At 43.9% G+C, this 23,681-nt stretch overlaps 1 protein-coding gene and 1 long non-coding RNA gene across 7 annotated transcripts in view; one reads left to right on the forward strand and one right to left on the reverse strand.

Annotated features, from left to right (window-relative positions):
* Positions 1-23,681, forward strand: part of LOC148324903 (uncharacterized) — a 94,243-nt gene that overhangs the window by 26,539 nt on the left and 44,023 nt on the right. For 3 of the 6 annotated variants that reach the window (XM_088313780.1, XM_088313783.1, XM_088313782.1), the window contains exon 1: positions 13,707-14,148. The exons of the other annotated variants lie outside the window; for them this stretch is intronic. The gene's annotated coding sequence lies outside the window, so the exon portion shown is untranslated. Of the gene's footprint in view, positions 1-13,706; positions 14,149-23,681 lie in introns of those variants that run through there. 6 annotated transcript variants of the gene reach the window in all.
* LOC148324904 (uncharacterized) lies at positions 5,670-8,636 on the reverse strand. Its single transcript, XR_015846365.1, has 2 exons — positions 8,558-8,636; positions 5,670-7,172 (listed from the first exon to the last, which is right to left on the reverse strand). It is a non-coding gene; the product is annotated as an uncharacterized LOC148324904 (long non-coding RNA).

Raw genomic sequence — 23,681 nt, forward strand, 5'->3', positions numbered from 1 at the left:
CCGCAACTATAAATAATAGCAAAATCGAGTTAATTCTTGCTGCGCATAATCGGCAATGAGCGCGCCACTGCCAACTAGTGGCGTGGAGGTGAAATTACACTTTATTGTTGTACATCGGAGAAAAAGCATGTTCTCCTGGGGCGGCATCGCCCGCCCCCTTTTTGAGAAGCACCCCGTGTAAAGCAAGGTTAATGGACAAAAAAAATATTTGGAGGAAAAAAGAAATTTGCATTTGAAGAGGAAATGGGAAAATTCCGCTATTTTATGAATTTTAATGCTGAAACTATTGACATTGAGTTGAAAAAAAAAATGCAGGAAGGGAGCAGGCTTTGCCTCCCGCGACCGCACGTCTGTGGCTGTCGCTGGCAGTTGGCAGGAACTGGAACATGCCGTCATGTACGTCGATCGATGCGCAGCAGCCCAAACGTGCTCGGTGGGCGACGTTCGGGTGGGTGAGTATGCTGACCACGCAAGAACTGTGCTTGTCAAATGCAGGACCACATGATGCACGGATCCGTAAACAGTCTCTGAAAGCTGAAAAAAAAAAATTGTTTGGCCAGCATATGTCATGACTCGTGTTTCACATTGAGCCCGTTTGAGGTGATTTGGATCAACATGCAGCCGACAACAGCGGGTCGCATTTCTTGACAACTTCCAGCAGCAGCCACCGCACGGCCATTGATGCAAATTTCTTTTTTTGGTCTGAAATGTGATCTCAAATTAATACATCGTAGCGACAATTTTAGGGTGTACCACACCTCATCTATAATGAAAAAAAAATGGCCGATTTATGCAGAACTAAAACCAGACAACTCAATTAATTGATTATTTTTCCGAGAAGAATCGCAAAAGCTGAGCCTGGTTTGTTAATTTCGGCCCCCCACTTAGTCACATGGTTATGGGCAGGTCAGCTGTGGGTGGGCTGCGTAAAGGTCAGTTGGCTTAGCAAGCGACCAGGAGGGGGGGGGTGTGTGTGTGTGTGTGTGTTTGTGATCTGGCCCTTCTTTGTGTTTGTATGTGTCAGCCCTTTGTACACAGTACTTCCTTTCTCCTCCTGGAGCGGCCGTGGCTTGAGGGTCGGCGCTGACTCAAGCGAGTGCCCCAAAACCTTGTTGGCGAAAACTCCCACACACACACACACACACACTTCACTTCCAGTAATCCTCTCACAACAACGATGACCGTCAACGTGTCTGCTGTTGCCACGGTTTTCTCTCCGTGTTTTAATGGCAGCCTCGTTGACCTATGACCTCATCGGGAGAGCTTGCAGTTGATTTGTGCTGTCGGTAACCTGTAGGAGGGTGACTCAGTCGGTCCGGATGACCGAGTCGTTTGGAATTTTAATAAAAGGAAATAAAAGCAGCAAAAATAACATCAATATTTTATTTAATTGTTTGCCTTTTTTAAAAATGTATTTATTAATTTTTTTACCTTCCGGCTTTGTATTCACTGGAATCAACACTCGACACAACAGTCATCTGAGATCTAAATAATAATGCAAATTTGAATTTTTTTTATTTTTTATTTGAATAATTCCTATTTTTGTTGTTATTGTCCAAAAAACAAATCCAAATCTTGTCTTTGTGTTACGTAAATTGAAACGAAAAACAAAACAAAATGAATTGTGGACTTCCCACTTTTCTCGGTCCATCTCAGATGAGCTTGGGCTTGAGGCCGTATTCCCCAACTTTGTTGGTGAAATTCATGTTGGTGGTCTCACATGCATGAATGTTGCTGCATTTGACTTGGTCAGATCAAGAAATCTTTTTTTTTCTTTTTATTTATTTAACTTGCAAGAGAATATTGTTGGTAATTGGTCAAATGAGCAGACTTGCAATTGATACTTGTGAGCCGCCAACCGTGCGTTTCAGGTGACCTCGATCTCTGTATTTGAATATATGAAACCTCCAAATGCCAATCAACACGGAAAGATTTACAAAAAAAAAAAAAAAAACATGAGATTCTCGTTCTTGGCCGCCATCTTCAGCCCAAATTGTTATTTTTTTTTTAATTTAGTTCTTTTATTTTTGTCTGACTCAGCTTGGTTCTCATGGTGATGGAGACGGGAGACAGCGGCGTCCTGGCAGGTGCATGGCATTCGTGCACACGCACACACACACCGCGACACGTATACAGCGAGCCTCTCCTGAGCCGAGAAGGCTGCCATTATCATATCAAAGCGTCTCTCACAGACGTGGCAGCGCTTCAATTTAAGCAATTAATGCAGAGAGACTCTGTCACACCGCCATGCAACACACACCCCCCTCCCCACCCCCGCACACACACACACTTCCAGCTCTTTTCTGTGGCACTCTGTGACAAACAAGCATCATCCATGTTCTCAAGGCCAGCATGTTTTTTTTTTCTTGCTTTTTCCAGATCCTGTTTTCCGTCATTCGGTTCTTGCCTTGAAATAAAAATACTTGAAGTATTTGGTATGTGAGATTTCAGTAAATCGTGCGTATTTATTCGATACATTGACATTCCGTTGCCAGTCGTTACAGAACATATAACGTCATCTCGCCGTGTCATAAAATCCACTTGGAATTCTTTTTTTTTTTTTTTGTTCATCGTCACCTTAGGTGGAGCCAAGCTACTTTCTAGAAGGGTGTCAAAAATACAGGATTATTATCCTTTTGGAATTTAAATGACAGTTTGGAGTTTTGTTTTTTAATTAGTTTTTAGGGCGAGTTTGTTAGTTTTTATTTAAAAAAAAAAGCTTTAGTTTTAGTATTAGTTTTTGTTAAAAAAAAAGTGTTTTCCGCATGTTCAAATACTCGCTCATATTTAATAAGTCCAATTAAAAAAAAACGGGGAAAAAAAATTTCTTTGAGAAAAGTAATCACAATCTCAAAGTGTTCTCTGCAAAGACAATTTTTCAGGGATGCGTTTGTTATCCACCCACAGAAGTGCTCTGTTATGAAATTGTTTTTAAAAGTCGTGCAACTGGGACAAGATTTATTTTGTTCTCATTAATGCAAGCAAACGCACATTCATGTGCAGTACAAAGTTAATTAACAGTTCGCTTGCTAATTGCCAACAACATTTTCCAAAGGTTTTCCGACGAAGACAACCTTGTCAAAACAGAAAGCTTTTTAAATTGCACGGAAATTAAATTTGTAGAAATGGTTGACAATGTTGCAACGCGGATGACGCGCCGCTAGTTTGCAATGTCACTTAGGTTTATTTATTTTTTTGAAGGGAGGTCACCATCCCTTTTTTTTTTTTTTTTTCAATATGTGTATTTGTCTGTTTTTTTTTTTTTTTCTTTCCATTTCTACATGATTTTTCTAAAAAGTCCCCCGCTGGTCGCAACAGATGCTTGATGTGCGTGACAGGCGGCGCGATATCGCTTGACAGGCTGAAGACGGTTATCGGTCGGTGGAAGCTACGCTGAGAGGCAGCGCCTGACCAAATTGAAAATTGCAAATGAAAATCCTGCTTGGTGCATTTTTAAATTCATCAGCCATTATGTCAGATGACCTTTTGGCATCAGGCGCCACTGATAAAAATGCAAGCCACAACACGAGGCTCTGATCCAATTTTCAACAGCATCCCGTTGCTCCCGTTGCCCTCCTCCTCCTCCTCCTCCTCCTCCTCTCAGTCACCATCCGAGCCGCGGCCAGTGAAAATGATAGGCTTTCACGAGAGGCTCCATTGTGCTGTGGATGAAGAGGTTTTGTTTGGAGGAGACGCACGCCCTTGTGTGTGTGTGTGTGTGAATGTCCAGAATTTGGGCCAGTTGGTGCGGCCCAGCCAGACCTGGTCCAGGTCATGGCGTCGTTGTCCAATCACAGCTCAGATCAGCGGGGCCACGACCATGCAAGCGTTTAGAAATGGAGGGTGTGTTTGAGGGCAGAGAGAGAGGTGGAAGGTTTAATAAACACCAAGAGTAGATGTCACTCCAAATGGCTTTTCCTGGCGGGGTCAGTGTGTGCCAATATTGACGGACGTGTGCGTGCGTGTGTGTGTGTGTGTGTGTGCGTGTGTTTAAGCCTTCTTATCATCTCAGGAGAGAAAAAAGAAAGGCAATGATCAGAGCTGATCCTCTTGGTCTATCGCCAGCTCTTTCCTTCAGTAATTGAATTCTCTTCCTCTTCCATTGTTGTCTTTGCTATCGGGTGACTGGACACTCCGATTATTTATAAAAAAAAAAATTAAAAAAAAATCTTGTGTGACAAGCCCTAAACTTGTAGTTTACCGAGAAATTGTCCAAAATGTCAACAAGTGCAGTCTTTGAGAGCTCGTCCAGTCTGAAGAAGGTCTAACAGTAGATGACGATTTATGGACACAAAATGGCCGCTCTGCTTCTAACAATGGAAGAAAGCAACAAAAAATAAAAGATTGGGATTTATTCCTATTTATTCCACAGAAAAGTTGGGCACATTTTGATGAAACGATCATAAGATGTTCTGCTCTGAAACTCGTCTTAGATCTAGCTAGCTTGTTAGCTAGCAAGCTAGCTATGTGATTCAGTAAAACAGGGTGGGCCTACACACCGACATTTTTTTTTTTTTAATTCAGTGTTTTCACAGATTTTTTAAATGTGAGAGCTCACATATGACGGCATGTCTGTTCTTGCTGCTCTCGTTGTGTTTCATATCCTCGAAATGACCAACACAGCACACCAGACTCATCACGATCTCTCCCCCGACAACTAGGAGTCGCTTCCCGTCAACCAGATCTAGTGTAGTGCCAAGACTGACCTCTAGGAGGCAGCATCGTGCCACAGTGCAATCGTATTGATGGGAACTACAACAAAAAAAAAAACGTCGTTGAAAAAATACCTTTTCACACTGCACGGATTGCATAGTCAGTCATTAATCGAATTGTGCTCGGTCACGGAACGCATTTAAAAGTTATTGTGTGTGTGTGTGTGTGTCTCCCAGGTGGGCCTTATTAATCTGTTATCAGGGCAGTTTATTTGCTGAGTGACAAGTTGCAATTTCCCCCCAATTGAAGGCCTCTTTGTCAGGTGGGAATTAGACGGAGAGCACATGACAAAACACTTCACCTCTCCTCAACGTTGCCTCGCTTCTAATTCCTCGCATGGATTTTCCCTTTTTTTTTTTTCTTTTAGCCCTCACTCTGCTCTCGGTTGGTGTCCATTCCTGTCTTCGCCGTCATTCTGCGTGACTTATCCTCAAGTTGGCTCTTCCGGATTTTCTTGCCATACCTTCCATGTGTATTTTTCCTCGCATCAACACCATCAGACTCAGTGATGGCAAAAAAAAAAAAAAAAAAGGCGGACTGTCTAATTAATGACGCGGCCACGCCAAGTGATGCTCACACACCCACCTCAGCCTCCGCGGCCTCATAGCAGTTGACGCCGTCTTCACGGCAAATTCTGCCATCCCCGCAAGAGGCCCTCTTGCCTTGATGAATCGTATGAATGCGACAATAATTAGTCGAGACAGATGAGAGGCAAATTACCACTGGCAGTGTAATAATGTCTACGGCGAGAAATGGAGAGAGGGAGCGAGAGTGGGCAAAACGTCACAAATAAGCGCGTGTTAAATATTGTCATGCTCGATTTAGGATGACGTCAGAAATATAGTTGTTGAAGATATTGTCGTCTTTGGAGTTAGCAAAATTTACGGTTGAACCTGGAATGAGCTAGCTTCCGCATGAATCGGGTCATACACAAAATGTTCATGTTTTTTTTGACATACTTTTTATATTTTCTAAATTCCACCATATTGTATTGTGTGCAACAACTTGACAAAATAATATTGAGTATGATTATTTAGCACAGCATTTTTTTCAGTGTATCTATTGAAGGAACCTTTTTTTTTTTTTTAAATATTGTGGCAACAAAACGCCATCTGCTATTCCATCCCGACCGGCAACCCGCTCAGACCGGACAGGCATCGGCAACGGGAGCGGTGTCGCTGACATGACACTTCTTCCTTGCTTTGTGTGTTTCTCCGAGCGAAGGCAAACACAGTCGTCGCGATATCGGCTTCCTCCGTCATGTCTCAATTCCAGCATGTTGTAAGTCTGTAATTGGACGCGGCATGTGGAGCAAGTACGTGTCGGTGCCATTTGCACAGCAAGAAATCTTTTTTTCTCTTCGGCGCAGTTTAATTCTTCAATCCAAAATGTGATAACAGAGAGTTTGTTTTTTTGCTGCAAGCTTAACTTTGGAAAACAGAAATGTAAAGTAAAGGGGTCAGTATTTAAAGATAAGATTTGTATGTATTAGAATTTTTCATCCCGTCTCCAAATGTCGCTGGCATGGAACGATGACCCAAAATAATTGTAACGAATGAATCGTGATTTTACGACGAATGAAGTCAAGTTCGTCGGTTATCGTCGTTTTTCTTAATTGTCCCGGGGCAGCGTTACGGGGCCGTTTTGTCCCAGCATAAAAAAGTTCAGCATTTCAATGTCTTAAACATTTGAAACGATGGTTCAAAATCGAGGAAAAAAAGTAGCGGCTTATCGTCCGCAAAATACGGAAGTCATCGATATAAATGCCTCTTCTCCTCGTGTTTCCAAAAATAACGACGTGGTCTCGCCACACATTTCTGGACTTTTTCTTCTTTCCCTGTCAATATAAAAGCAGAAAAAAAGATTGTTTTCTTTTTGCCGCTCTATGGCTAATTGGATCAAACTGAAATGTAGTTTGAAAATCCACCTTGCGCCATTCCAAAGATCTTGGTACACCGCAAACTCCTCCCGTCTCGAGCCAAAGTGTGCCGACGTGGCTTTTACGGCCTTCGCTCGACACAAATTGCGCAACAAGCATGTTTCTAAATAACAGGCTCTGAGCAAGAATGTTTTTTTGGGGGGGGAAAGTCGCAAATAAAAGGTTGCCTTCCTTTCAGACGTCTTTCAGCGAAATGTACGTTTTGCCTATACGGCTGCTTTGCATTTGTTTAGTTTTGGTTGCCATGGCGTCTGGTCTGGGTGCGCTTGATTTGGTTGTCACGCCGTGCTTTTGGGCTGATGTGCAGTTTGGAGACCATTGCCCGGGATATGTGATAGCTTATCAAAGTCTGAGCAGCCCTTCTCCTGAAGCACACACACAACGATATGTGTGTGTGGGGGTGTGTGTGCGCGTGTGTTACAACTCATCAAGGATACTCGTTCAGAAGGACTTTTTGACGTGTCGCTTGGCATCATGGGATCCGGCTGTCACCTGACAATGCTGCCACCATGGAGATAACCTTCAGGGTGACAGGCAAGACAAAGACACACACACACGCACACGCACGCACACCCGCACATGGAGCCACACACACACACATGCATGAATGCCCAAACACACACAGAAGACTTCACCTGCTGAGTTAAACACAGTGGAATGATAATTAGCGCTAATCAATATGTTGATTAAAACGGCATCCACAAGAATCCAACACCCGCCTCCGCCGGTGACGCTCCCCTAAATCCGCCCGCAACTTTGTGTGCATTTTGGAAGCGCTTTTATCGACTTACAAACTGCCATGAATGAAAACAGAATGCCGTGACTTGCTTTGATTGGCTCGGTCGTCCACCTTTTACGTGTTTTACGATCCATCTTCTTCCCCGGAGCTGCAATCAGATTTTGCGGGGGGGTTATGCTAAACGCTAAATGCTAACATCTCTGATTTATGCCGTGCGAATGTTACCATTAAAAGTAGTTCTAAAATGTAAATGTGCTATTCTTCAGCTGACAAACGCATACTGTGAGAAGAGTCGCCTGAGGGCTGACAGTTGTCCTTCGGCGGGTTTTAAGAAGGCCCAACGAGCTTCTGCGGTGCAGCACTATCATGTAAATGCTCGCCAACGATCATCTCCTGCATTTAACATGCTGCTTTTGTCTTACGGCCCCGCCCGTTGCGTATGAGACGGTGAGTCAGCGATGTGTGAGATGTCGTTGCGTGAGTGTGAGTACGTCATTCATTAAGCCGGCGCTCTAAGTATTCCTTCCTGCATTTCCTGTTTCACGGAGCTCCGATGGTGTTTTTAGGGATAGTTGAGGCTTGAGCACCTGCTGTCACGACGACAACAGCTTTGGCTTGTTGAGGATTACGGCTGCTAACGTGTGCTAAGAGCATTAACTGCTGGAATTGATTGTTAGAAAGTAGTCGACAATATCAGGAATGACCTGGAGTGAGATAAAAGGGCAGAATAAGTTTGCGGAAGTCACCGACGAGTGTATTCCAATGAAAGCCGGTCCGATGGAGAAACCTATTTGTGAAAATGTTACCATAAGCGTCAGCGCAATGAGTGAAAAGTGGATTTCATCAAATCCAAATTCTTTGTGCTGTCCTGGTGACACGTGCCGCTTGACAGCCGGCAAACTAATGGAGAAAACTCCGTTAGACCAGGCGTACTTTTCTTGCTTTTATGAAGTTCACTTTTCCTTACAGACAATAATTGTAGGGTATTTTTTTTTAATAAATATAGCAACTGCGACAAAGAAGAAATAAACAGAGCGTGGGTTAAAATAATGCAGATCTGTACATGAGCAGTTAGCCTGATGAAATAACACATTTCCAAACACCTGCGCTCAAAAAAAGCACACACTTGACCTAAAATAAATGTTTATGAAATTAGAAACACTCACAAAGACGAAAGTCTTCCAAGGCTCAGGTGTTTTGGAGACCACGTTAAGAGCTACTCTTACGCAAATACGACAATATCGTTTGTCTTTTTCTTCGGAGGTGAAATACGTCAAAGATCCACTATCGAAACAGATGCGCTAACATCAACGAATTCGAAAACGATCCACAAAAGAAGAGGTCTTACTCTCACACTTTTTGCAGTCGTTTTAACCGCTTGCACTAAGCAATCGAGAATAATAAAACTTATTTATGAGGAAACATGAACTTATTCAAATTCTTTGACCAACAGAAAGTTGTGAAATATTAATGTCGATTCAAGCCATGACAATCCCGGAATCTTTCAAGGAGTTGCTATGTGCTGTTCAAATGTACGTCTTATCATTGATATCTTGCATTTCATGTGCCTTTTATGTGTTTAGGTTGTCACAGAAGTAGAAGCCACATGGCTTCTGTAGCTTTTTGTACTCTTGAATATGACGCAGTTTAACATACTTAACCTGTAACATTATGCAACCTGGCCCAGAAAATGTGGAGCGCCAAGCAGCAACAATCCCACCGTTTTTAGCTCTTCTCTGTGACGGACTGATAAAAAGTGGAAAAGTTTCATGTGGTCTGACGAGTCCGACTGTTTTTTGGACGTCACGGATGTCATCTTCTCGGGGCCAAAGAGTAAAAACAACAACCATTTCACTCGAGTGGGGCAAAATGGGTGGATGGATTTGAAACTGATAAGATCACGTTTTGTGGAGATCATCTTTTTAACCGGCAGTCTGATATATAAATACAAATCGTGTTTTGCACCAGGTGATGATGGCTTTTTCAAGCTTTTCTAAAATGACTCGCAACGTCAAACTGTGAGACAGACACCCCCCCCCCCCTATGATCAACATGATTGATTGCATGAAGAAAAGCCACATTACAAGACATATTTTTTAATATATAAAAATATATTGCATTATTATCACCTGCCCTGAAAAAAAACGTCCATCTTTGCAAGATCAGAGTGTGACCCAAAAAATATCTTCTCAGTTGGACGAGTTGCAACCAGTACACACTGTACAACTTTTCCAGAACACACACATCTCCATCTGCATGCAGTTTCCCGTTTACATGTTGCATTAATTTCAAAGCGGCAACGTGATTGTTATTACACCTTATCAGCCATTTCTATAGCTGCAAGGCAGCGAGGACGTTTTCTCTCTTTCCTGCTTAACTGCAAAGCATCCCTGTGTATGGAAGACACAAGACTAATCACTCTCATTGTAGCCTGGTCCCATCATGGATCTGCACCAAGTGGTAATTTTGCTACGCTAGCTAACGATGCAGAGTGAGTCATTATCTTAGCGCCAGGCTCGGGCCCCTATTTAAAGATTCACACCATGAATGAACAATTAGAGAACAGATTGCTGGCCTAAAGTGGGGGAGCGGAAGGGAAAGACTGAGAAAGAGGAGATGAGGCCAGTGCGTGCTCACCAGGAGTGGGCAATGTGACCTCAAAATGTTAGCACAACCGTTCACGTCCATGTACACTAATTATATTTGGGATGAGGTAGTCCAAGTATTTATTCATACACAAAAAAACTGCTGCAGCATGCCTCATATTAAACAATATTTCCCAAGCATATGTAAATCTTAGCATTTATAATCATTATACCAATTTCTGTATAATTACATGACAAAAAGAAACACTTAAAAAAAAAATCACAACAATGTTGATGAAAAATCTTTATTTTCCACTCCAAACCTTCCTAAATAGGCCTACTGGCAAATATTTTCCAAATGTTTGAATCATGCTAGCTGATATACGATCACTAGGGATGTAAAGATTAATCGAAAATGGATTTAATATCGATATAAACTGCTCAAAACAAGTGCTAACTTGCGACCACGCAAGGCGTGTTGCGTTTAAAAAGTCGGAAATTTCAACACTCAAACAACAACATGACGCATTTGCCACAAGCCATTAACGGAAACGCCTAACAATAAAACATAACCTACCTAGGTCGTTAAAATTCACAAATTTACAGTGCTAAAAAAATGGGTTATGCGTTTTGATTTGGTGACAATTGCGTCTTGCTGAGCAATGTTATTTCCGAGTTTTATGACAGGCATCACCCTCGCGATTTCTCTCTCTCTCTCTCGCTCATTTTTTTTAGACGCACCACATTTTGAATGTGCAGATGACATTAGAAACAAAATTAAAAATAAATTCAGTGATGATTTAATTTTCTTTGGCACACTGCATTTCCTCAATTTTAATCATATCATTTCAATCCCTTTGACATGAAAATTTGTGCTCAAGAAAAGTGAGAAAAGTATTTCTTTTAGTATTTATAAGTAGTCTCCTAATAATAGTGCAAAACGGCGTAATGTATAGTTTTTGGTTCCATTCAAAATGCACTAAGAAGCATCAATGCGTAATTTGTTTGGGGATCGCTGCAGCATCACACGAGCGCACCGAAATGAAAAAAATTAAGAAAGTATTGAATCGAATCATAATCGGAAACAGAAAATCGAAAATCAAATTGGGGCTTGAGTGAATAGTTACATCCCCTTCTTTTTAAAACCCCTTTAAAAAAAAAAAGAATTGGGGGGGGGGATTAGTGATGCATAAAACGTGCAAAATCCTGACAAAAATGCAAAACGGTTAATTATTTGTCACTGTCTCGAGTCATTTCTAAATCATCATCCGTTCCTGTGTGAACCAGAACGCCTCTCCAGACCAACAGTCGCACAAAAGAGAAAATGTGAGTTGAGGTGCCTTGCCCAAGGGCATTCCGGCAGCGGGAAGTGCACCGTTATCCAAGACCAATTTGGTGTGCGCGCGCTTGTCCGCATTCAGATCTTTTGTGAGTGTCTTTCAAAAGAAACTGTCAAGCTGGCCTGAGCTTCCACAAGAGCCAAGAAGCATACTTTTGTTTTTTTGTTTTGTGTTTTGTTTTCCTGCCTCGGCCGTTTTGCTCCGAATGAGTGAGTGAGTGTGCGATGAGGCAGAGAGAGAAAGAGGTAAGGAGTGGAGGAAGAGAGGAGCAGAGGTAACATGTAATTTACTGTTTGGCCCAATTGTACTGTACATGGCTTTAGATATGCTAATGAGGCTCTTTGTCACGCTGCGGAGATAGCCATCAATCAGCTGTCAATTGCTCTTTTGGAAGCGAAAAAAAAAACAGAGAGAGGAATTATCCCCTCCCTTGGTTCTCCTCTTCTTCCTCTTCTCTGCAACCTCACAGGATTGGAGATACCGGCAAAGTCTGGCACTTGGATCTTTTGGGATCTGGAGCCCCCCCCCCCCCCAGTCAGGGCAGAAAAAAAAAAATCAAGATTGCGCAATATCTTCGGAAATTGAAAATGTTTGATTTTAAATTCACCAATTCTTCCGCATCCGTCATGTTACTGTTTTTGGGGGAATATATTGAAATGAAGAAAAAAAAAAAAAAACGGGCGTTTGATATCCGCCGCAGCCTTGAGTGAAGTTGTGGCGCACGACATGGCGGCCTCAGTCTGCACAAATTGAGCGCGTCATGTCAGGCGCTAATGCTACATGCTTAGATAAGCTAACAGGACCATTAGTGCCAGTTGATTTAGCTCGTTAGCCGAAGCTTCGGGGCATGATGACATTCATTACATATCATTAGCACACAATTAACACGTCTCACTCTGACTCTATGGATCCTCGTGTTGCCAAACATTTGAAATGAAATGTTTCTGTCGGCAGGACATGATTTAGGAACGCTACGTAACAATCTACTCAGGTAGGCTGACGTCGTGATGGGTTGTTTTTTTTGGGGGGGGGGTGAGTAAAATCGGCTTGGAATACTTGATCACTTTTTTTTCCCCTTACAAACCATTCTTAATGTATTTCTGCCAATTAATAATCATATAATGCAGTGCTTTTGAATTCTTTTCTGTTACCCCCCCCCAGCAAGAAGAAAACAATTTGCACCCCCCACCCCCACCACCACCCGCTCTCCACCGCAACTATAAATAATAGCATTTTCGTTGCAAAACAAACCCGAGACTGTCGAGTTAATACTCGCTGCGCACAACTGGCATGGAGAGCGCCACTGCCAACTAGTGGAGTGGAGGTGCAATTACACTTGATTGTAGTATGAGGGGGGGGGGCATTTTCGCACATGCACCCCCAGGGGGGCCTGCATCGCTATTTAAGAAGCACTGATATAATGCAACGTTAATTCCACATCACACTCGAACGTGTCCTGATAAATATTTGGAAAGCATTTTCGACATCGCATCTTTTGACGTGGTCCACGAAGGCAAATCATGTGTATTGACTTTCTTGCAAGTTGTCGTCACTTTTAACAATTCTGAGATATGCGATATTGCAAGATGTTGTTGTCACACTTTTTTCAAATTATACAATTTCCTGGATTCTGATTCCCAAAGTAGTGATCCATCTATTTGTCGTGAATATGCGATAATTTAAAGCAATCACGGAACGACGCTCTGAGGGAAACCACGACTACTGCGTGGCCTTTGACAAAAATGAGTTTGGCACCCCAGATTGAAAGGATATCGTCATTGACTCATTCACTGCCATTGACGGCTAGAGACGTCGAAAGTCGATTCATTTTACCGAGGCTGGCAGTGAAGGAGTTAAATGAAGTTTTGGGGGGGGAACTATGCAGGAAGTAACAGTCAACAAGAAAAAAAAAGGACAAATAATTTTACAATATGTTTTTTTTTTAATTTTACGATATGTCAGGATATTGAAGATGAATAGAAAGATATTTTTTTTTTAAAAAGTCTAAGGTTATATTTTTGTCGCACTTTATTCATCGGCGGATGGGGTGACCTTAATCTTTTCACACAAAGCTCTCGTGCATGTACAATGCAATACGACACACATCTAAACACAAACACACACACACACACACAGCACAAAGAGAATTCTCTTTCTTCTCCCTATCACACTCACCCACCCACTGATCCAAACGCAGACAGGCATTATTGATTTTGCCGTCTCCAAGATGCTGAAAGTGTGTCTATTTGTGTGTGTGTGTGTGTGTGGACAAAAGGATTAAGGCCCTCACTGAGCTCTTGATAGCATCAGCCATCAGGCACCCAAGTCCACTTCGTGCTTTCCCGGCTGCCACATTGTCTATTCTGCTCCGCTATGTGAAAAATGTTGAATATCAACAATGGCTTTCAGTGGTGTATTGTTGAGTTTTTGTATGAACTAATCTTGCCTCAGTGAAAGAGACCTAGGGCTTGGACAAAACGTCTAGAGCCACAGCATTCCTAGCTGGCTCTCCCCTTGAACGCCGAGCAGAAAGCTGCGGCGGAGGGAGGCCGGCAAGGCGGGCTGGAGGAGAGGCAGGGAGGCGCTCGGAAAAGGCCCGCCGGAGGTGCTTTGAGGCTGAGTTGGAGCTCATTGGGAGGACCAGACGCCGTGACGGCAAAGGAAGGAATTGACCGCAAAATACGTGCGAGGAATTGTTGGACATGAAAGCCAGAAAGTCAGTTCGGTATTCCTCAATGAGAGCGCCGGACGCTCGTGGGGAAGCAGCTGAGGTCCAATCAGAGAACAGGATTGCAGGCCTTGTCAGACGAAGCACCGTGACATCACTGAAAGGTAAGATGACAAAAGGCGGCACTCGAGTTCCTCTGGCGAACCGCAGACGGTTGAAACGTGCACGTTTGTCTCTTGTTGATGCATTGAACGGTTTCGGCGTGGTGACACCTGATGTTGTCGTTTGCGTGTTTCCATACGGGCTTTTTTGGCGGTGAAAGTGTGCAACATGCATTGGCGTGAATCCAAGCGGTCGTCGAACGAGACTTCTGCGGCAGGATAAAAAGGAAAAGTGCGATGATGAGGCAGTCGAGATGATGTTAATCCGGCTTTAGCGTCACGTCGATGAAGTACAGTGTAGTCGACGCAGAGTCGTGTTTAAAAAAAAAAAAAAAAAGATATACTAGCCACACCAGGTTATAAACCGCCGTTTAATATGTTGAACGATTTTGTACTGTGAATGCACGTAAAGGCACAAGAACAGATTGTTAAAAGAGTGCCTTTTAACACGGCAACAACTTTGCTCATTAAAAAAATAAATAAATAAATCAAGATTTTCTGAACTCTAGAGCGCCCCTACTGGTGAAAAAAAATCCACAGAAAATTATTGTTTTAGCCGCGTGGTTCAAAATCTGAAACGTCTTAGAATATGGAAAATACGTAAAGTGCAAATAATATTTCTACCTAACTCACCTTTGCACGAGGATGCTAATTTGCATATTCATAGCGCACACCTGCTCACGGGATATAATAATATTACAATATAAGCGCAAATGTGCGTCACCTTCGACCTCCATATGATAAATACGTGAATAGATTACAAACCGGGACTGTATTTTAATGTGTACTTAATTTTGTTCAAGTTGTTCGACAGTAAAGCATCGCACGTGTGTGCGTGTGCGTGTGCGTGCGTGTGTGTGAGCGAGAGTGAGAGGGAAGGAATTAATGTGTGGCTGTTTGAGGTCAGTGCCACAGAAACCTGGAATTGAGTGATGTTTGACTTAACCCTTCACCCTCTCTACACACACACACACACACACCCCCACGGACGCGCGCACACGCACGAACACACCCCCACAGGCATCATAATCGGTGGCCCCTGGTGATTTGTCCTCTCAGCTTGAAGCCCTGTCATTCCTCTCCGCTCACAATTACAGCCCTGAAGTGAACAGGAAAATCTGCCTCAATCTAGCAATTAGCCCGAAGGCCACTAGCTGCGCGTGTTTGCGTGTGCGTGGCCTGTTCTCAGTGTTCACGCTCTTGTCACGGCCATAAACCGCGACAGCCGTGTGGTGACGCCGTTTGGATTGATGTGTTTGGATTTTTTTTTGCCCTTCAAGTTGTATCCTGGCATTTTTATTCACATCTAAAGTCCGGCAGAAAGACACGTAAGCACTATTGAGCGAGTGTCGGACGACCTCGCTTCTCTTGAAAATGGCCTCGCAAGCGTATCTGCAATTAAATCCACACGTTTCCCTCGTTCGGTCATTGTGGTTTAAAAGTCAAGAATATATTTCAGATTTTCGAACGGTCGCCAATGACGACTTCCGGGTGTGTTGATTCCGCATAGCGCTGCCTCCTCACGAGTGAATATCCAATCACAAGCCACGTTCATCACCTTCAACGTAAGGCCAGCGAGAAGGCCTTACTGGAGTCAACTCGTGATCTGATTGGCTATCGCAATTGTCTATCAAGTGTAAAAGCCCCCTTGAGACACAGAACGGACGCCTGCGCGATTATATCTGAAGGCCTCGGACGAAATATGCATGCAACTGGAATTATGAAATCTGCCCGGCAACACAAGCGAGCTGAATTCTGATTGGTTAAAAAATCTAACCTTAAAAATCAACACTAGGCTATAATATGACATCAATGTGAAGAATATGATCATGATTTCTTGATGATGTTAGGCCAGCAGAGAAGGCCTCGCAGGCCTTGACCGCCCACCACCGCTGAAAAGTCCCGACAAGTTAAGCAATCCCACTGTCGATTTCCGGCTGAGGAAAGTCAGTCAGGAGTCAGGAGGCGAGGGGAGGGGAGTGCTGGTTTTAGTGGGCGGCCTCGGGGACGGCAGGCCTGACCGGGCAGCAATAGAGACGCTTAGTGCCGCCTGGCTTCCTCCTAAAGACTCGTCCTCCTTTCCGCGCCCTGCTCATCTCCTCTTGTGTGTCTTGGAACTACTTCAGCATCCTTCTGTCCTTCTTTAGCTTTTGTCCCTTCCCTCCCTCACCCTCAAGTTGCTTCTGCTCACACTCTATTCGTCCATTTCACACACTTTGTTAGCGTATGGCCTCCGGGCCATTGCAGATGCTCATCAGTGAGCTGAGAAGCCGCGGGGGGGAGGGGGGAGGGGGGGGGGTTGCGGTTGTGGTGGTGCGATGGAGAGAATAATATGTTGGGTGGGGACAAAAGCTCTGTGACCGTTCAGAGTGGCTGGCTCTGAAAAGAAGCCGGACATCGCCTTAATGCAGCGAGCGGAGAGACAGACTCGGGCGGACGGATGGAAGCGACTCGGGCCTTAATCCGCATCCATTAGGTGATGCCTGCTTTGGCCAAAATAAAGCACGTCTTCCATCTCGTGCCCTTCCTTTGACGCCTGTTTCGTCAAAAGCATTAAGATGGAGAAACGGAGAGGGCGATATCGCTGAGGGACACGTACTTAAGATGAGGAAAACTTTGCAGGGAGGACATGAACGCCTCAGTGAGATTTCTTTTCTTTTTTTTTTTATATAAAATTTCAGGTCATTTCACATTTGCGGTTTCTGCTCCATGGAATTTGTTAGTGTTAATGTGCCAGAGTTGGCAAAGAAAGTGGATGTAAAAAGTATAATCCAACACGAATGGAACATCACAATATTAAAACGACATCAGAATATTAATTTTGGAGAACAAAATCAATAAAATAGAAATGCAACCGGCGACAATTTTATTGTATCGTTTCTTTTGAGGCTAGCAGGGCACCAAAAAACGTCCCGAAAGTCAATGCTTCAAAAAGTCAGTCAGCTCACGTCAAAGTCGCAATTTTTCTTCTTCTCCTCTCATTTCTTTTTTCTGAACATCCCTTTGATGGAAAAAAAAAGAAAAAAAAAAGGTTGGGCCAAGTGACGGGAAAATGAAGCTTCAAATCTGCTTCATGAACCAGTTGTCGTATTTTTGGACTCCTCTAGATGGCGATCTCTGTTCAACGTTGGGCTGACGTGCCATTTTTTTAAAAGCCTTTATTTAAACCAACAGCGCCATCTAGAGGACTCCAAAATACAACAAGTGGTTCATGAAGGATATTTGAAGCTTCATTTTCCCATCGCTAGTTCAACCCACAGCCAAAGCGAAATATTCGCACCCTTAAAATGTTGCCTTTGTGTCTCAATTTATGACGTGCTCGCAACACAACTCGCGCAAACATTTCCAGTTTACGACCCGTTCGAATGTTTTTCACTTGGCTGAACGAGCGACGGTTGTTCTTCCGCGTATTAGACCTCGGCGTATTTGCATATTAGCGGAAGCGCGGCTCTTTGCGTTATCAAACAAAGCCGTTCTAAAAGCCGCGAGCGAGAGGACGGGGCTTTTTTGCACAACAATAGCTGCGTTGGGCTTAAACGGATCCGCCGGCGTATACCTACGACGGCAGCCAAACGGCAACCTGAGAATGCGCCAACGTGCACCACGCGCGCACGTGGTGCACGTTGGCCAAATGCATCGGGTCCGACCGAAGCCCTTTGACGCGTTCGCCATTCCCGAGTGGCAAAATCCAACATGATCCGAGCCAACTTGCCGTTACGCGTGGACTCAGACACGTAAGCAAGGCGTGACCCCCCAGTTTGGCCCCCCCATAGCTGTGTGTGTGTGTGTGTGTGTGTGTGCGCTCGCAGCGGTCAGTACTGAGGCATTTTCTTGCAATTGGGGAGGATGATGGCGGGATGCAGAGAGGAAGAGAATCCGAAAGAGGATTAGAGTGATATGGAGACAAAGCACAACAATAGTTTGTCACATTTTGTCGGAGAGGATTTTATGGAAAAGCTGATTTGCAGTATGCCACCAGCAAACAGCAATCAGAACCACAGGATTTAGGACTAAATCAGTTGGAGAATTTGCAACAATATCAGGGCGAGCAATGCGGCGACAACTTTTCAAATGGGTGAGATCATGCAAAAAAAAAAACAAAAACAAAACAAAAAACAGAAACAAACTTTGGTGGTCGGAAACCGCGACGCGCCCAAAGACGGAAATCCCGACGTTTGGGGTGAGGAAAGGGCGACGAGAAAATAGCGTCACTTTGTTTTAGTTGAGAATGGAATCGCTTGCCTGTAGACGAACGGCATGAAACAGAAACGGGCCGAAAGTCAAATGTTCAGAGTGGCCCGTTAGAAACTATAAAACAAATTACGTTGAGTCAAAAGCCAAAAAAATAAAAATGAGTTTTAAAGAAAAGGATCAGAGGGCTCTTGCCAAACTTTTAGCCGATGATCATTCCAAAGAGCGGGACCAGCAAAGGAAAAAGCCTCGATCACCTTCGCTTACTCCGCCGTACGTCGTCCGACCCGGGTGAAGCGACTGCGAGAGCAAAGATGGGGCGAGACATTTAAAAGATTTGAATCCAAATAATAGAATATTCAAAAGAAGTCACAAACGTGCCGGGAGCCAGTGAAGAGACGCCAGAGTAAGAGTTATATGCTCCCTCTTACGAGTACCAGTCAAGAGGCGAGCGGCAGTATTTTGGAGCCACTGGAATTGCTTGATGGAGGACGAGTTGAAACCAAAATAAAATGCAAAACAGTTTTTGAGCAAAGTTTTGAGACTGTTGGCTATAATAACTTGACAAAATACATCTTGTTGATGTTTTTTGGGCTAGTGACTCAAACCCATTTAAAAAAAAATTCCCTAAAAAAAAATCTGCAAAGCAGCCGCAGCCTTTCCGAATCGCGATGGGCGCAGAAACAGCGAGATCAGTTGAAACGAATGAAATGATTTCATGTTTCAGTCTAGCTCGCCCGAGGGAATGGAACGATATGGGCTCCCTAATTGACACCGGGTCAACCGCCTCCCGACACACACACACACACACACACACACACACATGCACTGTTTGACACTTTCAGTTGTTGTCCTTTTCCTCTCTCAAAAACACACACGACAGTCCCTCCAGTAGGCGCGCAGACCCGTCCGGTGCCGACCAGAACGGGGCGGACAAAGGCCTGCGCTGTCTTGTTCTCATGATGGATGACCAAGACGCTCATATTTTGGAGGAATTTCACAAGAGTTCAGTCCATTCCCAGGCCGGCTCACCGGATAACCGCTTTCTATCACATGTCGTCAATATCGCTTAAATGACACATTCTTGGGGGAGCAAAACAAATCAAAACATGGAATGTGCTGGAATTGGGCAGCACACGAATGAATCATTTCATTCGAAGAGAATGGAATGTTTTATGTTCTTTCTTGCTCAGTATTAGCTGATTAACAGAAGTCATAACTGTTCGGTGAAATGCAGTGGCGGCCCGTGCATTTCATACGTCGGCCTTCAGTGAGGTCCTACTTAGTCCGACTTGGAAAAAATCCTCCTCATATTAGCATTTTTTTATGACACCACGGCTGGACAAATAATGTACAGAAACACACTTACACAGTACGGAGCGCGTGTCGGACGACCTCGCTTCTCTTGAAAATGGCCTCGAAAGCGTATCTGCAATTAAATCCACACTTTTCCCTCCTTCGGCCTTTGTGGTTTAAAAAAGCAAGAATATTTTTTAGATTTCGAATGGTCGCCAGTGACGACTTTGTGTGTTGATTCCTCAGCGCTGCCCCCTCACGAGAGAGTAACCAATCACAAGACGCGTTCATCACCTTCGCCGTAAGGCCTCACCGTCATCAACTCGTGATCTGATTGGCTATCGTAACTGTCGATCAACCGTAAACAGACAAAACATATGCCCGCGCAATTTTATCTGAAGGCCTCGGACGAATAGTGCGTGCTACTGGTTTTGTGAAATCTGCCTGGCAACACGAGCGAGCTGAATTCTGATTGGATAAAAACTCTCACTTAAAAATCAACACTAAGGATATAATCTGACATCATTGTGAAGAATATGATCATGATTTCTTGATTCTGTTAGGCCAGCAGAGAAGACCATGAAGGTCTTGACCGCCCGCCACTGGTGAAATGGAAGGCGAGGACCGTGTTGTTGTGCAAAAGTGTATTTTGAGCATTTCATGGGAATGCGTTCTATTGACGGCTCGAGTGTCGTAAATATCGGCTTTCTGTTATCTTGAAAATGTTAAAACAAGCTCCTAATGGAAACATGCAACCATTTGCGTTGTTCTTGTTCTTGAACACGTCAATTGCGATTGGCTCGATTCTGATACAGTTTTAGCCTTTTGAAGTTCTTCCTCCGTCATCCCGACTGAAGTGACGTCATTCTTGGAGAATTTTGCGCTTTGATGTACAAACGTAGTCGCAAATTTGGGCTCTTAGCAAGTTTATTGGGGACAAAAAAGGGCCTTTCAGCAAAACTAAAATATGAAGTCCACGCTTAGTCGATTCAATCATTTCGTTAGCTTGAGTAGCCCAATTTTAGCTGAGATCATTCTGAAGTTGACGCGGAATATCAAGTTCAAATCAGGTCCGAGTCGAGATGAAATCAAGAGTAAAGCTGAACACAGTATTGTCAACAAAAATGGTGTCTCCTTTTTGTGATATTGTTCATTCTTTTTTTGACGTGCAACTGCCGTCTTCTAAGTGTCCTCTTGATCATCAAATACCTTTCAGGTGCCCTCACTTCCGGGTCCAAAAAACGAGTCAAAGGCCGATCAGCTCACTCCATTCCATTTTCAATCCTCTCATTTACAGCAAAAAAAACCGAGTCTGTATTGACTCCTAATCAGATGTGGCATAAGAGAAAGCGCTCTGATTCCCCACCGGCTGTATTGCCACTAAACGTCTCGTCGCTCTATGGACTGTAAATGATTTAATTTGAGCACCAGATGTGGCGTTTCGATGTCGCTCGCACTCGTCGAGGGAGCCGGGCGGAGGAAGAGCGAGCGAGAGGGAGGGCTGGAGAATGAGGAAATGACAGGAAGGAGAGAAAAAGCTTGGCAAAGTGACAGCCAACAGCAGCCCGGCTACTTGACGGAGCTTTCAAACACCCTCATTTTCTGTCTGTCTGTGTTTTGTTTTTTTTTTCCCGCCGCACGGGTATCATGACAGCTGAATGAAAATCAATCTGCTTCGACATCTGCCATGCCTCGAGTGCGAGGGCACCCAGATGGGCCTTCCTGGTCGCCGCACGCGCTGGCAAGCCACCAACGCAGGTCCTTTTCCACTTCTTCTCCCCACTCGCTTCTCATCCTCTTCATCCTTTTTTTTGCTAATCAGATGCCCCCCCCCGAAACTCTGAAGAGGAGCTCTTTTCCTGCGCTGACATCTCCAAGTCACTCCGGCAGCAGATGTTCGGGCCCTCCGAAGCGGCAATCTGGGCTCTAATCACCCTCATTGACAGCTCGCCGGGCCGCCGTCGCCGCTCTGAATGGCAAATTAAAGCGTTTTTAGATAACGTTGCTAATTGGCTAAATGGTTTATAAGCCCGGCGGATCACGGTTGTAATCTGCATCGGAACACGGGCGGATGACGAGAGCGAGATCTCGGCGCCATGTTTCCTTGCCGCCTACGTCTCTTTGCGGCGGACGCCTTGCAGGATGTTTGATGCTTGGTGATGATTTTTTTTTGCCATCCGATTAGCAACTCTGAATCGTTGTCGTCCTCACTGTCATGCCTTTGCTCTCATCTCATCTCGGGCATTAACTCCATTAGACTGGTAATTGGCTCTTAAAGCGGCGGCCGCAGACTTCCGAAGGCCACTTAATGTCCGTCTCTTTGGTTCCGTTCTCTCGGCTCGCCAGTCGATCGGCTACCTTCCTCGGTGAATGGCATTAACTAGTCCTGCTTAGAAATCGGAGGCCATATTAGTGTTATCCTCCTCTCTCAGCCTATTGCTTTGGCTTATGAGTCCCGATCAGTCACGATGATATGGTTAAGTGGATATTTTTCGCAAATGGGGGACCAAATAACCCCGACTGTCACAGATGAATATGTAAATTCCGCATATGGAGATCTCCCACTCATTTTTTTTTTTAAGCAAGCCTGAGAAACTAAATCTGTATTTAAAAAGATGTGGATGTGGAAATTCATTTTTTTTTTTTTTTTGTCTGCACTTCATGGCCCCACTCGGATTGGGTCTTGCATTTCATTTCCGAGCAGGAGATAAAATAAGATGCGAGAAAAGTTTTGGCACATTTTGAAAGTCAGACCTGAGGAATCGTAATAAGCCGTTACCAGCTGCTATTTTCAAAATCATCCATGCTCTTTGTGTTTTGAGAAAGCATAATAATAATAATAATAATTATAATAATGGGCTAATAATCAAGCCCAAATTGAAGACACTACAACAATAAGCACACACTTGGAAATTTTTCGATTAGATGTAGGGTCTCTTAAATTTTAAAAATCAGTCAGTTTGCAGAAATCAATAGGCCATATTTGCTGGACTGTAAGGCGCGCCCGCATATAAGCCGCATTTTTTATGTTGAAAAAAAAAAAAAAGAGTTGTTCACTGCATGTCCAGAACAATTCTGCTCATTAAAACAGAACAGACCGAAGAGAAAAAAAATTGAGATTAATTTAGCGTATTTTTTTAACTCTAGAGCGCCCCTAGTGGTGCAAGAAAAATCCACAGAAAAGCCGCACCGTTGTATTAGCTGCATGGTTCAAAATCGAGGAAAATGTTGCGGCTTATAGTCTGGGAATTACGATTTTTTTTTTTTCTTTAACTGACATCGGTCCTCATGCATCTTCACGTGACTTCAGCTGAGCCTCTGAGACGGGCGTCCGTTGTTCATGAAGACACACGGAGGGTCATGAACGCCAACAAAACCAAAACCCCCCCAAAAAAACCTGAGAATTGGCGTACAATTTGACATAAAATAAAAATAAATGAATAACGTGATAAATCTCACCCGATGATCATCCGTCAGGTTTTCCTCGAGAGCCTCCCAAATATGAAATTCATGAAATGAGGACGGCGATCTCTTGACTGCGCGCTTGCCCGAATGATTGAACGAGAGACTCACGGGAAGCTCTTTGGCGCTCTTGTTCCGACGAACGACTTTGTGACAGGATCACGACGTTAACACCGACGAGGTGACGGCAACATCAGGCTCAGTGACAAACAATCATGTTATCTTCCGGAAGAATTCTTCAAAAGGATTCTCGTCTTCTGCATTTGTGTTGTCTCAACTTGAGGGAGCAAGCAATTTCGTTTTGTTTTTTTTGTTTTTTTGGGGGGGGCAGAGAAGCTGCAGGTGTGACGTGATCGCCGCCGCCGCCGCCGCGCTCCATCCTCAACCCAAGAGAGAGACAAGTCAATCAATAACCGACTGATTTATTTCACATTCTTATCGTCGAATGTAATTGCTTTCTTTATTTTTTTTTTTTCTGTCAGACTGTGAAGCGGAAAGGGAAATAAATGACGTGAGCGTGCAGGGCTGCTGAGGCGGAAAGGCGAGAAGCTGTATTATTTTTATTTGTTTTTGTGTTTTTCCTTGTT

This window comes from Idiotropiscis lumnitzeri, chromosome 13 (assembly GCF_059441095.1).
Source record: "Idiotropiscis lumnitzeri isolate Australia: NSW breed Sydney's pygmy pipehorse chromosome 13, RoL_Ilum_1.0, whole genome shotgun sequence".
Lineage (NCBI taxonomy): Eukaryota > Metazoa > Chordata > Actinopteri > Syngnathiformes > Syngnathidae > Idiotropiscis > Idiotropiscis lumnitzeri.